Source organism: Grammomys surdaster, unplaced genomic scaffold, assembly GCF_004785775.1.
Source record: "Grammomys surdaster isolate TR1022 unplaced genomic scaffold, NIH_TR_1.0 273, whole genome shotgun sequence".
Classification (NCBI taxonomy): domain Eukaryota; kingdom Metazoa; phylum Chordata; class Mammalia; order Rodentia; family Muridae; genus Grammomys; species Grammomys surdaster.
This window is the reverse complement of record NW_021604714.1, coordinates 860,920-878,602: the sequence shown is the minus strand read 5'-3', so window position 1 is coordinate 878,602 and position 17,683 is coordinate 860,920. Positions and strand designations below refer to the sequence as shown.

The 17,683-nt window shown below is 42.0% G+C and overlaps 1 protein-coding gene across 1 annotated transcript in view; it reads right to left on the bottom strand.

Annotated features, from left to right (window-relative positions):
* Micu1 (mitochondrial calcium uptake 1) overlaps window positions 1–8,096 on the bottom strand; it is a 156,510-nt gene extending 148,414 nt beyond the window's left edge. Inside the window, exon 1 of the mRNA XM_028776770.1 lies at window positions 7,972–8,096. The gene's annotated coding sequence lies outside the window, so the exon portion shown is untranslated. The remainder of the gene's footprint in view (window positions 1–7,971) is intronic.
* Between the last annotated feature and the right edge of the window lie 9,587 nt (window positions 8,097–17,683).

Sequence of the window (17,683 nt, the reverse complement as noted above, 5' to 3'; positions counted from 1 at the left end):
CTGCAGAGCAGGCCCCGCTCTGCTCACCCATCTTCCATCGATGAATACTTGCGTTGTTTACACTTTGGTTTTTGGGAATAATGCTGTTGATACTCAAATATTGTTTTGAATCCTCTCTATTTATTTTTTTATTTTATGTGTGTACCTAGGAGTGGAATTGGAAATTAGAAGGTAATACAAGGGGCTGGAGAGATGGCTTGGTGGTTAAGAGCACTGACTGCTCTTCCTGAGGACCCTGGTTCAATTCCCAGCACTCACAGGACAGTTAACAACAGACATAGAGGCAAACACTCAGACATAAGTAAAAATAAATGAACCTTTAAGATAATAAAAAACTGTAAACAGTTTTGAAAAGAGGATTTAGCACATGGTGGGCCCCAATACCCTCAAACAATGACTGACATAGAAAGGGGGAGGGGATAATGTACTAGAGTATTAAGAGATGAACGTGATCTCACAAATTTTCAAGATTTCACTGTGAAAGGCAACAGGCCAGAAAGGAGATGGCGTTACCAACTTAAGAACAGAAAGTTAGCAGGCAACACACTGGGAAACAAACCCAGATCTAGTCATTCCTTGTCTGACTGTCTTCCCGCCCTTCCTACAGAACTACTGTGGCTAGCTTAATATTGAGCAAAGTAACTGAGTGTGGTGCTGCACATCTGTAGTCCAAGGCAAAGGGGAACTGGAACGGAAGCAGGAGGATCACTGTTAAGGTCGAAGCCTGCTAGGGGTACACAGACCTTGCCTTAAAAGCAAACAAAAAGTACGGTTTTATATATATATACACATACACACACACACACACACACATATATTGTGTGTGTGTGTGCTTTTTGTATATATGCGTGTGTATGCATATGCATGTATATATGTACATATATGTATATATGTATGTTTGTGTGTATATATATATGTTTGTGTATATATATTCCCATATATGGGAAAGAAACTAGTACAGGCTTAAGCAAATAAAATCTAGATTCACAAGGTTAGAATGTTTAGTTAATGCCTTACAGTAGAAACTAAGAATAACACTTCATCTTAATACAGAAATATGCAGTACCTGGGAGTTTACCCCAGTTTTTAACCTGAGCCTAAGAAAACACAGAGTCAAGAAAGAAATTATTAACGGTGAAGAGTTGTTTTCTACAGAGCACAGAATGAAAACCTCTAGGCTAAAGGAACGATGGGAGCCATGCCAAAGCATTGACAATTACTTCTTCAAATGCTGGGTACACGTTGAGTGTGCACACTCCACAAAGCCCGTGAGAGTAATTGTAAAGACATAAGCAGTGTTGGCAATGAGAGAGCTAAGCAGAGAGCAAGGGACACCAGCTATTATGAGCACCGTGCTGCGCATCACCTAGAGTAAACATGCCCTCATGTTTGCCTCATCGGCTTCTCTCAGGCTGAGTCTGTGCTGCTTTGTTTTGATTTTGAGGCCTGCTAGCCCTAGCCTCCTGCTTGCTATGGATAAATTAACTTCTGAGCTTCCTGCCTCCACTTCTAGTGCTGGAATTACATACCCAGTCATTCTGGGTATTTATTCTGAACCTTCCAAAGGAAATGATGGTCAACACTTCACCCCAAAACATCTTTATTATACTGTCTTCTATAACTATAAGACAACGATCATAAACAAATTAGTAATGCTTTCTTATCGTATTTTAGTGTATGAACCATGCTACTGTTTCATGCCTGGTCACCTTTCTCCAGATCATTCTGGTTTTGATCTGCTTTCCACCAGGAGTTGCTGTGTGGCTTTTCTGCTTTATATACGTGGGCACACCTCTTGCCCAAGCAGAATTCTCTTTCATCTCGGGCACAACTACCTTCAGTTTTAAGAACGGCGGTGTGTTCTCTTTGGGTCCTACAGTCAGCAAAACTAACCTTTCACCACAGCCATCCAGATACAGCCACCTTTTAGAAGTCTTGTTCCCAGCAGACACCCATAGGCTCTAAGACAGAGGGCCAGGGCACTTTATACATAGCACTTGACAGTTCTTCACACAATCTGATTCTCAGTTAAGATGACAAATATTCCACTTTCTACAGTGCTTTTTGTGGGGGACATGGAGGAACCTGGTGGAGGAGGAAGTGGGACAGAGAGCAAGGCACCCAGGCTCCTGAGACTCCTGATCCACTGTACACAGTGTCTGATCTGACATGGCTTCTGGCATGTCACTGAGACAACACAAAGGACCCAAGGCCAGCGTGGTGGCTGCTTCCCATCTTCACAGAAATTCCCACAGGGGATTGGAGTCTCCCCTACAGGCTCCTGGACAGGCAAGTCAGAGTCTGCCAAACAACACAGGTTTGCACTCTGATTTGCCCTTGAATACATAAACATACTCTAATTGGCTAAAAAGCTATATATAAGCTCATGTAATAAACAATAAAGTTAGATCTGCACTCTGATGCTGGTCTCCGGAGTCTGAATCCTGGGCATCATTATAAACTTTGTCTCCTGTTTACCCCACTGCCCAGTCCTTGTTCCTACACTTTTACTAAGGGACCAACTGGCAGCTCAAAGTGCTTATAAGTGGCTGGCGCTACTGACCCTCAGGAGCCCTGCAAAATAATCAGGGTTAGGTCTTCATCATCACTGAGGGCAATGGAGTGCAAACTTTAGTTAAGGGCAGCAGTGGGTTTCTGTCATACAAAAGGCGCTGCATTATTTAAGGGGTGTAACTGTGTGTGTGTGTGTGTGTGTGTGTGTTGCACATTCAGGGTTTGGTTCTCTTCCTCCAGCACGGAATGGATCTCAGGTCATCATGACTCTTGCAGAGTCAGCACTTTTACCTGCTGCGTCACCTCATCAGCCTAAGCACAATGCTTCAATATTACTGGGAAGCCTCAATCTCCAGCCCCACATTTTGGATCACACCTGTAATCTTAGCACTTAGCCGGCTGAGACAGAAGGATTGCTGTGAGTTTGAGGCCAGTTGAACCTTATCTTTAAAAAAATAATAATAAAGTTTAAATGTTTTTTCTTTTATTTTACTTGAAAACCATTTTCATTTGTACTGGGTATCATCCCTGGATGTCTGTCTGTGCATGCCTGGTACCCAGGGAGGTCAGAAGATGTTGGACAGTTACAGACAGTCGCAAGCCTCCGTGTAGGTGCTGGGCATTGAACCTGGGTTCTCTGGAAGAGCAGCCAGTACTCTTAACCACTGAGCCATCTCTCCAGCGCCACAAGTTTCAGTTTCAAATAGTAAAACTCACTTTGAACTTGCTAGTTTTAGCTCGGAAAATATTTAGATTTGTAAGAAAAATGGAGTCAACACACCTCTATCCATACAACATTTAACTCTCAATGGTAGATCACTAACTATATTTAATCATGTCTCCTGGTTCTCCAATTCCCACCATTGCCTCTCTTTTATAAGGTACGTTTCACACTGTTATCTCTTCTATCAGCAAGTACCCAGGATATCCTGTGTCGAAAGCATAACTTCTTCTTTACAGGACCAAGGGTAGGCACGCCGGCAAACACACACATGGATAAGTAAATATAAGTTAATAAAATGTATCACCCTCTTTAAACTGGGAAATCTGTTATCACTCTTGGATTCTTCAAACACCTGAGCACTTTCTTAATAAGGTAGTTTAACAAATCTTCCAGTTCACTGACATGTATGTAACATGGAATTCAATCATCTTAAAATTCAAGACAATTTGAAGGGTAATCTAATTCACTGCTTAGGCATCTATATATTTTAAACACACGCATGATTGAGACAAAAATTCTAAAAATTAGAAAACTTAAATCACTTAAGACACTATTTCCACTATTATTGACACTTACACGTGATTCAAACGTTACACATTCATACACTCATTATATGCTAATTAACCTTGTCCACACAAGAGAAAGGCATGGTCATTTCCATGTGCAATAGGACAATCTCAGGCACAGAGGTGTGGTTATCCAGTTCACTGTTAAGAAGGAAGGAGTTGGGCATTAGAGCACACCTCATCAGAACCTCTGTGGCCAGTGTCAGCAGCTAGTACAGCACCCACTGAACTAAGCTGCCAATGACATTTCCTTCCATTGAAAACAAGACAATAAACGGTACATCGTTTTAATTATAGTCCCCCTAAAATATGATGAATCATTACAACGAAGCATAAAGAGATAGAAACCAAGACACTAATGTTAACTAGTTTTAAAGTTAATACCCATTTGACAGCAAATAGTGAATTATAGGGTTGATTTTTCATGCAATGATCACCACAACATAGTCTGTACACCAAGAGACTTGTCAGCAGAATAATGCAGAGGACCTAGAATTTACTCTTACTGATCACACAGCTTTTCAAGGACTTAAAATATTTTTATTCACTATTCATAAGCTGTAGTCACTTAGTCAAGTTAACCTACAATACAAAAAGGACCAGTAGTTATTGAGCTTGACACGTAAGCTATAGCTCAGCAACAGAGCATGTGCTGAGGAAAAAGAAATGGAGACAAACTGGCCAAGGTTACAGTATATCACAGGTTATAAAACTCAAATACTGAGGGCTGGACAGATGGCTCATTAGTTAAGAGCTCTTGCTGCTCTTGTTAGGGACCTGGGTTCGGTTCCAAGCACCCATATATATGGTGGCTCACAATCACATGTAACTGCAGTTTCAAGGAATCCGATGCCCTCTTCTGGCCTCTCCAGGCACATACATGGTGCACAGACATACATGCTGGCAAGACACCCATCCATACACATAAAATTAAAAAAATATTTCAGAGCCAAGACACCACAGATGTAATAACAATACACATCTATACAAAGGACTCAAATTTCAAATTTTCTAAGTTAATAATAGATATTTTAAAAAGCAGAAGTCAACGCCCAAACTACAAATATAATTTATATCTCAAAGGCAAAGAAGACCTCTTCAGTTAGAATACAAATACTTGTAAATATCTATTGTTTCCGGCTTCATATAACCGCCCTCCCTTCAGCAGGACGTGATACCACAACCATTTTTCTTTGGAAACCAAATATCCCCCTCCTTAACTTGTGTGGTGTAAGACCATGTTGTCCTCTCTCCTAGTCCACGGTAAGAAAGAAACCCAAGCCTAACCACAAAAAGCTTCCTATTGCCCCTAGGATGAATGAAGGCACAAACTGGCATTGCTGGCCAGTGAGGATCTCTTCTGGGGTTTCTACAGTTGTATTGCAGGGTGCAAACCTACTGCTAACTTTTCCTAAGGAGGAAGAGGCCAAATTTCAGTTATTTTCCTAGAGTTCCCAATTACATCTCCCAAAAGGGAAATGACTCTGGAGATCAGTCATAGCCATGACTTGATGTGCGTGTGACTTTTTTTTTTTTTTTTTTAATTTGAGACACAGTGTCACTATGTAGCTCTGGATGGCCTGAAACTCACTGTATGGACCAGGATGGTGTAGAACTCACAAAGACATCTGCCGGCCTTTGCCTCTGGAGCACTCAGATCAAAGGCCTGCACCACCACACTCAGCCCAATGTTACTTTTTTTTTTTTTTTTTAATGTTTCCACTTTTGAACAGAACACACTATTTTTATAATAAGAAACAAAAACCATTCCAAGATAGTGCTCAGACGTCTCAAACATGCCCAGAGAGTAATTTTTAGCGTTTTTAAAAAATTAACATTTTTTTTCTCGTGATTTACTAAAATGGAACACCTATCAGAAAAGAATCCATTCTTTTTTTGGCAAGATAGCTATTTCTATTATGAGATGGGGGGATGCTGTGGTAAACCTTTTTTAAAAAGTACTTTTATATAAAAGGAGGTATACCAAATAACTCTCTGAGGGGAAATGGAGAGTATTTAGCATGTGTTTTAGAGCTAAAACTAACTTCACAGTTTAAAAGTTATATATCTATATCTATATTTATATCTAATCTATATCTAATCTATCTATCATCTATCTATCTATCTATCTATCTATCTATCTATCTATCTATCTATATGAGAAAGGCTTTATTCACAGCCTGGTGCCACATGCCTAAAATCCCAGCACTCAGGAGCCTACGGCAGAAAACTGCCATTAAGTATCCAGCCAACTGTGAGGGTTGGAGAGGAGAGTGTCATTACTTGATTCTTTAAAATGACTACAAAGGTCTGAAGTAGTTGTTCAGTTAAATATAACGGTTATAATTATTTCATATGATATTCAATTATGTGAGGAATTATGTATTATTAGGATTTTTTTTCCTCTTAAGTATAAGAAAGCAAGTTATAGAGCCTGAGGCAGGGTGTTTATATCCAGGAGTTCAAGGCAACACAGTGAAACACTGTCTCAATAGATGAATGGATGGATGGATTTACTGAATACAGTAACTACTCCATGAAATTATAGGAAGACAGCAATAAAGGCACTGATGCTCTTGCTTTTACCAGCCTTTATTGGTTTCTAGCATTCTCTCCAGGCGCACAAGCCATTCTGGAATCCCCGCTTTCTGCTAATAATATTTTGAATGTTACGACCTTCTGTACGGATACTTAGGCGTTGGTGATACTTTCTTGGCATCAGCAGGTAGTCAGGGTAATGTCTTTAAGTGAAACAAAATCAAAGATTTATGAGAAGTGGGGACTGAACATATTGAAGCCTGCAAGGTCTGGGCAGGCAAGTGGTCTGAGACAGAGAGATTCAGACTTTGGGCTGGAGAGATGGCTTAGTGGTTCAAAGCAACGACTGCTCTTCCAGAAGTCCTGAGTTCGATTCCTAGCAACCACATGGTGGCTCACAACCAGATGGTAATGGTGTATCTGAAGATGGTGTACGCATATACATTAAATAAATAAATAAATAAATAAATAAATAAATCTTTAAAAAAAGAAAAGGAAAGATTCAGCCTTTAAGGCCAATCCGAGTGATGGAGGCGGGGTCAGACAGGGAGGTGATTTAGCAGCGTTAGAAAGGAGTTTGTGCGGGAGATGAAAGACATCTGTTGGGGAGTTTAGGTTTCACTGATTGTCAGCATTTGAGCTATAACAAACAGCTGGCCGACAGGACCATCCTGAATGTTTGCAGGTGTGAACAACGTGGTGCTTGTTTAGAATCTTATCCTAAAGAGTTTAGAATGCCACTTATCTGGGAAAATGTTCTGGCCTCCTTTGTTTTATTTGGATTCTTTTTTGTTCATAGGTTTATTAAGGGAGCCATCCTAGAAGTGGATCAAAACATCTATTTATAAATAAACAGGAGAAAAAAATGGGCCTTTCCGAAGCGTCTCAGGAAGAAAATGATTCGCTCTTAGGTATAAAATGTTTCTCTATTTACATATACAAATATTTGCACTTTAAGCACCTGAAAGGGACTGTAGACAAACAAACCCTAGGATTTATAAAGGTGACAACCTATTATAAATAAAACACAGTCCGCCTTAAACTCTTCTTCTACCATCCCCTATAATCAATAATACCTGGCTCATTCTCGAAACACCGTGTGGGTAGCCCCGACTGGGACTGGACACAGACAGAGAAAGAAGGAGAATGAGAACGCCAAGTTGCTGGTGAGGATAAAAACGGAAGAGTCCAAGAAGTCTGTAGTTTGTTTTGCTTTCCTAAGCCAATGATTCCCCCCGCCCCTTTTCTCTATCAGTGATAAGTGTATTTATCTTTCTGTCGTAGCTGTAAACTCCTCTGTCCACTTCTTCTGACCACATCCACGAATTCCCGGAGAACCCATGAGGGCTACCCCTGTGTCCTCGCCGCGGGTAGAGTGGATGCACTCTGAGGTTAGAAGCCGGGCAACTACAAGTTCTCCCTGACAGGGATAAGGGATGACGGGGTGAAGGGAGCGGAGGACCGAGAGTCCCCTCAGCATATCACCAGCAGCATCACCAAGACAGCAGTCCCCAGTGGACCTGAAAAGTGGCCGGATCTAGAGCCACACAAAAGGCTCGTCCCCAAAACGTGCCGGCGTCCCCTCCCCTAAACCTGTCTCCGCCGGGCGATCAGAGTCCTCACACTCACCCGTCCGCGCTCCAGCTTTAGCAGCAACTCGGAGAAAGCCGCCCACCTCTGACAGCCATAGAGACGCACAAGCCGTGGAGCCCCGCTCTGCGTCCTCCGCCCACTCTCACGTGACTCCCTTAGCCGCTGGGCCTGTCGGGATCTTGATGAAACGTAGCAGGGAGGAAACCAGTGAGGGAAAAATGGGGAGGGGCGGAGAAGCAACCCCGCCCTTCCCTGGGGCCCGCCCACACGTCGGATCCCGCCCCGAGCCAAGACTCCGCCCTCGCCCGGGGGCCCGCCCTGGCCTCGGCCCCGCCCACATGTCAGCGCCACCCCCTCGCCTTTTAGGCGGGAAAGTCCGGCGGGTTTGCAGACTCCCTCCTGCATTCCTCTGCTGATTTTGTTTCTCTGCTGTCAAAGTGCACCTCTTCCGTGCCTCTTTCTAGTTAAACCCTGCTCTCCCCTAAGCGAGAAATTGAGAACGAGGTTCTTTCCACCAGTCTAGAGACTCACGCTGGTTTTATTTTAGACACATCTTTTATTTAGTCTTTGACAGTTTCATAAAATATAATCTTAATCCTATCCGCCTCCAATATTCCACACTCTCTCCTTTCAGACCGTCCCCGACTAGTCTCCCAGCAACCAGTGTGGGTTACTTAGACCTGTGTCAAATTATGAAAAAGAGTTCAGCAGGTAAGGGCTCTTAATACCAAGCCAGATAACCCATATTTTAGTCCTAAGATACTTACTGTGGAAGAAGAGAACTGACTGATGTAAATTGTCCCTTAACCTTCATATTGATGCTGTGGAACATACATACATACATACATACATACATACGTACATACATATATACATGCATACATATGTGCATACATACATACGTACATAACTGAAAGAAGGGAGGGCGATAGGGAGCAAGTAAAAGTCTTCTCTTGAGACACACATCTGTTATCTCTGAAACTTGTAAATTTCACATTGCATCCTAAGTTCCATAGAACACTTTGGAGACTCACGGGATAAATTAACTCTTTATTTGAACAAGGGAAAGAGGAAAATCGTCAATATGTAAGTTGTTGAATAAAGTTTTCCAGTCAGAGGTGGTGGCATACAACTATAATCTCGGCTACTGAGAGACAGAGGGAGTAGGGTCAGGAGTTTAAAGCCATACTTAGTGACATAGTGAGTTTGAGGCTATTATGGGCTCTATAAGATCCTCTCTGAAAAATCAAACCAAACATAAAAACCCGTCAAGATCAAGCAAGGCAATGATTGAGTTGGGCATGCTGGTATATGACTATAACCTCTGTAGAGATGGAACCAGAAGGGTCAGGAATTGTCCTTAGCTTGTCCTCAGCAACAGACATAACAAATTGATCTCTAACCTCCATCTACATACACACGGTAGCAGATGTGCCACCCCCACGTACATACTCACATAATAATATGTAAATAAATATTAGCAGAAATATCCAGGTATCCCTCCCCTGCCCCACACCAGTAGTTCCCAAGACACACTGATGATCAAGTACCTCACATCTATCTGGAGAGATTTTTGTTTTAGGTTTTTTTTTTTTTTCCCCAGAGACAATTCTTTCTATACAGGATAGGGTACCAATGCTGTTCTCAAACTCATGGTAATCCTCCTGCCTCGGCCTCCAAAGTGCAGGGGTTGTATGCATGCACCACTATGCCTGGCTCAGAGTAAAATAACACAGATTTCTGGATCCTAAGATACACTCACTGGACCAGAACGGTGTTCGGAAATCTGGATTTTCATAGTCCCACGTGATTTCTTACGTAAATGGTGAATGGGAAAAGAAATGGATTTGGTTGTTTCCTCTCTATGCCATAGAATAAAATATCTCTATTTTGCCTACAGTATAGCAAAAGTACATTATACTGGAAATTCTGTGCTATCAAGAGAGAGAGAAGAGGTTTTTTTTTTTTCCTTCCAACTGGGATAACATATAAATTGACATGCTTTCAAGCATTTCCTACTTATCTATTTTTATCACATGTGTAAAAGTAACAATTCCAGGTGTTACCGCAGCAGGCTCAGCTTATTACGCCACTGTGACAAGTGAATCCCTCCTGTAACAGGCATCTGAGTGGATGGACTGTCACTTCATAAACCTTTCATTCAATTTCTTTCAAATGAATTCAAAAGAGACCCCCATCCTTCATTACATTTATCTTCAGAGCTTTATAAATTATAGTCTTTAAGAACCTATGCATGCTTCCAGGCTTTCCTCTCTCTTCTGTAGTGCTGGGGACGGAACACCAAACTTCGTACATTCTAGGAAGCCCTCCAGTATTGAGCTGTTTTCCACCCCACAAATTCTTACTGAGGAGCTATTATGTTCCAGCATCATTTAGAAGTAAGTAAGTTCTTAGTTGCTATAGTAGTGTGTATGTTCTTTCCTGATATTTATGGCCAGAAATAATTATATTCAAATAAGTAAGAAGATTTTTTTTAAAAAAACCTTAAACGTTCCTTTCTTTTTTATCACAAAGGAAGCCAGGAAGACAGGCTAAATCAACGATACATAAATTTTTAAATCTATTCTTCTTCATTTATATTTGAAGGTTAACTACAAAACCAAAGAATCACTTCTCCTATTTTGACTTTTTCCTCTTTTATAAAAGGAAGCGGGAGTTCATGGGGAAATGGCTGAACTCAGGGCGAGGGCAGAAAGGTCCAAGGGGATCTGGAACATCTTGTGCTAGAAAGTCAAGTTGTACCCAGGAAACTAAAAGGTACGTGCCAAAAGCTTGAAGGGCTTCAAAATGGCCAACTGTGAGACCATTGGGGTATTAACTGGAGAACAATGCCCTGTGTGATGGTTTGTACATGGTCGTCCCAGAGAGTGGCACTATTTGGAGGTGTAGCCCTGTTGGAGTGGGCGTGGCCTTGTTGGAATAGGTGTGTCACTGTGGGCGTGAGCTTTAAGACCCTCCTCCTAGCTGCCTGGAATTCAGTCTTCCACTAGCAGCCTTCAGATGAAGATGTTAAACTCTCAGCTTCTGCACCATGCCTGCCGGAATGCTGCTGTACTTCCTGCCTTGATGATAATGGACTTAACCTCTGAATCTGTAAGCCAGCCCCAATTAAATGTTGTCCTTGGTCACAGTGTCTGTTCACAGCAATGAAACCCTAAGATAGACTGTAACCCACTGAATAAAGCAAGACTCCATGACTATTTAGTAACAAGACAGTGGAGGATGCAGAAATGGATGGAAGTGGACAGCTGCTCCCTTAACACGAGGTCCCCACGAATAAATACAAAGAGGGCAGATAGGAAAAAGCAAAGCAAAACAAAACAACCAGAAACCAAACAAACCACCAGTTTGCAACAATCATGGTAAAGACAGAGCAAATATATACCAGATGGGGTAAGTAAAAATTTTCTGAGAAGCTACGTTTTTTTTTTTAATGAAAGGAAAACAAAAGGTGCAGTGCCCAGCTTTACAGATCAAAAGGGACGAGGGAGACTTGACCACTGGACTTAGGATATGACCCTAAGATGAAACGTGTACCCAGAGGGACTATCTTATAAAAAGTTTATTGGAGCAATTGAAGCAATTGGACTATGGGCCATAGATTAGATAAACATAGACCCCACATTTGATTGACTACGTTTGGGAGTATCTGTCTTAGCAATTTAACCTGACGTTCAAGCAGGTAAAAGAGCATGACATACAAAAGCTATTCTCAGAGGAGTTAGAAGAAAGAAAATAGCTAGACAGAGGGATAAACCCAATACATTATAATGTTCAAAACTGATAAATTTGAGTGCATGATATTTAGAGGTTACCTATATGTACTATTAGATTTTTTCCCCTCAAGTATTTAATTTTTTCATTTTGTTTTGTTTTTTTGAGACAGGGTTTCTCTGTGTAGCTCTGGTTGTCCTGGATGGAACTCCCTCTGTAGACCAGGCTGGCCTAGAACTCAGAGATCTGCCTGCTTCTGCCTCCTGGGTTAAAGATGTGCTCCACCACCAAATGACTTGTTTAAAATTTTATATTTAAAGAAAGATTTTCTTCTAACTGCGCTTAAGGGTAGACCCTTATGGTATGCCCAGCAGAAGATGGCCAAAAGAAAGTGAACTCAACAGCATCTTCGGAAGTCTCCTGTCTCACAATGTTGTGTCAAGACATACCTGTGAGCGCGCGCGCGCGGACACACACACACACACACACACACACACACACACACTTTAAAATTGGTTATCTATCATTTTAAATTTTTCTTTTGTTATATATATATATAATTTCTCTTCTCTTTTTACCCTTCAGGTCCTTTGCATGTATATTATGGCTTTCACTTTAGTGTTTTATGTGATTCCTGAGTGTGGGAACAAGTGAGTCTCTGTTTCTTGTTCTTCTTGATCTTTCCCTCCTGTTTGTTTTGACCAATTTTAATGTGTTAGCTTTTATGTTATTTTATTTTTAAAAAGGTTGTTCCCTTAATTTTTCTCCTTTTAAATTTATTCCTAAGTTTACATTCTAAATTTATCTAAAATTCTAAAAATGTTTAGAACTTGAGCACAACCTTTATTATTATTATTGACAGTCTTACTACATAGTCCAAGCAAGCCTCTCACTGCAGATTCTCCTTCTTCGGCCTTGCTTTAATTGCTTTTATTATTAGAGTCAGGAGGTAGGGTGTTTTAGTTTGGTTTTTGTTTTTATTGTTTTAGTTTATTATATACTGCCAATAATTTATAAACGGTCAGGTTTTTTCTAATTCCAGTTCCAGGAACTTTTCACAGTTCTTTCTAGTGTGTTTATCAAGTCTCAGTGAAACCCACGACAGGGCTTGCTGGGTACCTGTGGCTCCTCTCAGCACTTCTTGCCCCGGCCCCAACCCTAAACCTCTCCAGCCCGAGGCTCAGCTCCCTTCCCCCAGCTTCTCATTCCTATATATAATCCTGCCATTTCGGCCATGTGCTCTCTTGGTCTTTTCCGTCCGAGTCTTCTCTCTTAGTCCACTTGCCCTCTTTCTTCTCTCTCTCTCTTGTCTTTCCTCTCTGCTTCTTCCTACAACCCATCCACCCACCCCACACCTCCTACCTCCCTCCTACTCTCATCCCCTACACCACTCCAACCCTATCTCCTACACCCCTCCCACTCCCATCTCCTACACCCCTCCCACTCCCCTCCTAAACCCCTCCCACTCCTACCCCTACTCCCATGGCCCAGTTCATTCTGGACCCTTGCAGATGCCTCTGGCTGTACTCTCCCTCATATCTACAATAAAACCCATCTCCTCAACAATACTTCAAGGCGGCCATGTCACTTTCCTTCAGGGCTAATGCTATACTCTAAATGCTCAATTTTCTTCAGTGTTAACATTTTCATTGGTTGAGCCTGGTGCCTTTGCAATCAAGGTTAATCAAGAGAGCAAGCTGGTCAGTATGCTTTATCCCTAGTGATTAGATTTTCAACCTTCTCACAAGAATCTATTTTTTTCCTATAAAATAATTGCTACTATTTGTTTTCTCCTGTCTTAAAATTTTATCTACTCATAATTTTTAAACATTTTAAATTTATAAAAGCATACTTATCTTTAAATTCAACTAATTAAGAGTTGTTTAGAACTGGGTGTAGTGTTGCTGGCTTTTAATCCCAGCACTTGGGAGGCAGAAGCAAGTAGATTTCTGTGAGTTCAAGACCAGCCTGGTCTACATAGAGAGTTCCAGGTCAGTCTGAGTTACATAGTGAGACAATCTTGTCTCAAAAAGAAAAAAAGAAAATTCTTCCTCTTCATTATAAAGCCTCCCATAATGATAACATTAGGCAATATTTATACCCGTCAAACTTCCCTATGATGGTATCAATATGTATCCATATCTGTATGTATGCATAGATTTTAAAAATACAGTTAGCCGGGCATGGTGGCACAAGCCTTTAATTCCAGCACTTGGGAGGCAGAGGTGGATTTCTGAGTTCGAGGCCAGCCTGGTCTACAGAGTGAGTTCCAGGACAGCCAGGGCTACACAGAGAAACCCTGTCTGGAAAAAAACAAAAGTATATAAAAATACAATTAATTATATACAGTGTGGGTTTCCATTTCTTATTTAACAAGTATGTCTTTGTTCATCTTTATTTTGTCAAAGCTGTATGTATGTATTTATGTTTTCAAAGGCCACGTGTCTTTCTAATAGTTATATAGTACATTTACAGATTCATCTTTTCTAATCATAAACTTTATTATTAAAAAGGCTTACAAGTAAAAAATATCCCACACCAAAATCAAAGAGACCCAAAGTCTATAACTCAGTGAACTTCTATATAGCCAGAAGAGGGGTTCAGAATGGGAGCTGAGGTGCTTCACACTGAATTCTCAATTTCAATATTGAATACACTCCCGGCACTCATAATGAGCGCTCTGTCTCTCTGTCTCGCTCTCGCTCTCTCGCTCTCTCGCTCTCTCGCTCTCTCGCTCTCTCGCTCTCTCGCTCTCTCGCTCTCGCTCTCAAAAGATTGTGGTTCCAGGTCCTGCCTCTTCTCTTTGGTTGTCCAGACCACCACCTTTGCACTGACTAGGAGAGGACTGGGCAAAGTCCAGAATGGGGGCGGGGCGGGGTACATGGTTCACTTCTCCCTCCAGAACATCAAACACTGCTGAACGCTAGGCCAGGAGGGTGAAATGGAGTCCAGGACCAGTGGGATCTGCAGAACTCTGGTCTGGCAGGGAGATGCCAGAGTAGTGTCACTGTTCTAAGAAAAGGAGTGAAGAGGTTTGGGCAGCCAGCATGGGGTCAGATGATCGGGTCCTGGGTCCTGCCACATTTGCAGTGGTAGACGCAAGGTCGTAAGGTTGGGTAGGCCTGTGCTCTGGTGCTAGCCTCTGCAAACAACAGGAGACAGGCCAGGCAAGCAGGTCCAAAGGCCTAATAATGAGTGTTTCAGGGAAGAGAGAGCCCTCCCATCGCCCTGCGCTGAGTGTTACAGCTCAGTAGAGACAGCCAGTTTCAGTCGATCCTTGTTGAAATGGCCTGTGTGTTCTTTATGCCATGTGGACAGGGACTATATGAGCCTTGGGGACTTAGGGGGCAAATGCATTCTATTGGCTGAGGCTAAGACTTGAGACCAGCGTGATGCTCTATTTGCATGGGGACGAATTCCAGCTGCTGGGCTACGTGACCGACTGCCTGTGACCACCTGGTTGGAGTTCTCCCAGTTACATGCTTGAAAGCAGGTGCGGAAACAGGGAGGGACTTAGTCCCACTCCTGCTGGTCTCAAGATGAGATTTAAATCTCAAGTTTTGAGATTTCTGGGATTTGAACATGCTCCACCTCACCAGTTCCACGCCAATTTCTCTTGTGGCACAGTCCACAGGTCCCATGGAAGACTGGTTTTATATTCTATTTATGTGTATGTTCATGTATGTATATGTGTCTGAAGAGGCATAGTATCTCCTGGAGTGGAGTTCTAGGGTTGTGAGCCTACCTGATATGGATGTTGAAAACTGAACACTAGTCCTTTGCAAGAACAGTGAGTACTCTTAACCACTGAGCCATCTCTCCAGGCCAATATGCATACATTTAAATTCAAAAGTATTCGCTTATATGATTTAATTTTTAATCGTATTTTTATATGTCTATATTCATGTCTGTGCATCTAGTGTGTGTCTCATGTCTGTGAAAGTCAGAAGAGGGCGTCAGATCCCCAGAACTATAGTTATGTATGTTTGTTTGTTTGTTTGTTTGTTTTTGAAACAGGGTCTTGCTATGCCCTAGGACTCACTATGTAGACCAGGCCAGCCTCGAACGGAAAACACAGAGATCCACCTGTCTCTGTCCCTGGAGTGATAGGATTGACGATGTATGCCACCATGCCTGGCTAGGATTTAATTTTTTTTAATATACAAAGATATGTAAAAGTATCCCTTATATCTTTGTTTCAGAGACCCTTAAATTTACTTATAGGCAAGCACTGACGTTAGTTTTCTGCAGTTTTCTTATTTTTGAAGTATACAGAATGACAGGTTTCATTATGACATTTCTGTGTATACATACATTGTTTCACTTTGCTCATCTACTCTCCCAGGTTCCCCTTCTTCCTCCTACTTCTGCATCTTTCATTCTTATAAAATCACATCTCAGAGCCAGGTGTGGTGGCACACAGGTAGTAATTCCAGCTTTGGGGAAGTGGAGGCAGGAGGATCAGAAGTTCAAGGTCATCCTGGGCTATACTTCAAGGCTAGCCTGGGCTATCTGAGACCCTGTCTCAAAACAAAAAAAGAATCGAAAACCAAAAGCAACCAAGGACCAATGGTATGACTCAATTGGTAAAGGCCCTTGTCTGGAAAGTCTGGCAGCCTAAGTTCAATCCCTGGATCCTCTGTAAAGGTGAAAAGAGAGACCCAAATTGTATTTAAGACTTCTCCATTTCTCCTACGGTATGCATGTGAGCACACACATATAATTAACATCAAACAAAGAGAACATTTTAAAACAATGTTTTAAAATAATGTCTTGGCTAGTGTTTTGTCAACTTGACACATCTAAAGTTATCTGGAAAGAGGGAACCTCAACTGAGAAAATACTCGTATAACATCTGCTTGTAAGGTAAGTAAGCCTGTGGTACATTTTCCAGCCCACTGTGGGCGGTGTCACCACTGAGTAAGGTCCTGGGTGGTGTAAGCTGAGCAAACCATGAGGAACAAACCAGCAAGCTTACTACAGCCTCAGCTTCACTCCGTGCTTCCACATTTCTGCTCTGACTTCCTCTCATGATGACCATGACTGGGGACATATAAGCCAAAGAAACCTCTTTCTCCCAAACTGCCTTTTGCTCTTTGGCTGTGGTGTTTTATCACAGCAATGGAGAGCAAAGTAAGACAAATAATGTAAACAGAAAATTAAAATGTAGACACACACACGCTTTGAAGGCCTTCATGTCACTAACAGACTTTTTTGTCTGTCTCTCTGTCTGTCTGCTTGCTTGAGATAAGGTATCTATGTGTGTAGCCCTGACTAATTTTGAACTCACTCCGTAGACCAGGCTGTCCTGGAACTCTTTCTATAGACCAGGCTGACCCTGAACTTACTCTGAAGACCAGGCTGGCCTTGAACTCACTCTGTAGACCAGGCTGGCCTGGAACTCTGGATGGGATCCACCGGCTTCTGCCTTCCACCTCTATTTAATTAATCACATGATTTGTGTAGTCAGACTCTTAGGTTGTAACCATTTTTTACTTTAACAAATAATCTGCAGCTAACAGTTGTGAGTGTTTCTGCTTGATCTTAACTTTTGTGTGAGTCAATGGAATAAACTCCTAGAAGCATACTTGTGGGGTTAAAATGTACACACCCTGGTTTCTCTGGGAAGCAGATTTGGGGTGAGAATGCCTGAGTTTGGGGTGTGTTTTTAGAAGTGCTCTTGAATTTAACAGCTCCGGAGAGAGAGAAGGAGGAAGAGTAATTATGCAGAAGGAGAAGTGACCCCTGCTGACCCCTGCTGACCCCTGAGCCTTAGCTAACCCCACGGAAGCGCCGAGTTCCAGTTGCTCATCAGTCTTCACACTTTGGGTGGAAATAATAAGTCCTTCCTGTCAATCACAGGCTGTGGGCTGCCCCAGAAAAGCTTGTCCTTGAGTGAGGCTGTGCTATGCAACTGAGCCAAAACTTGATAGGGCTGACAGTTGAAGGCTGCCTGCCAACACAACTCACAAGCTGGGGCAGCGAGATCTTTCAGAAAGAAAAATTGGATTTT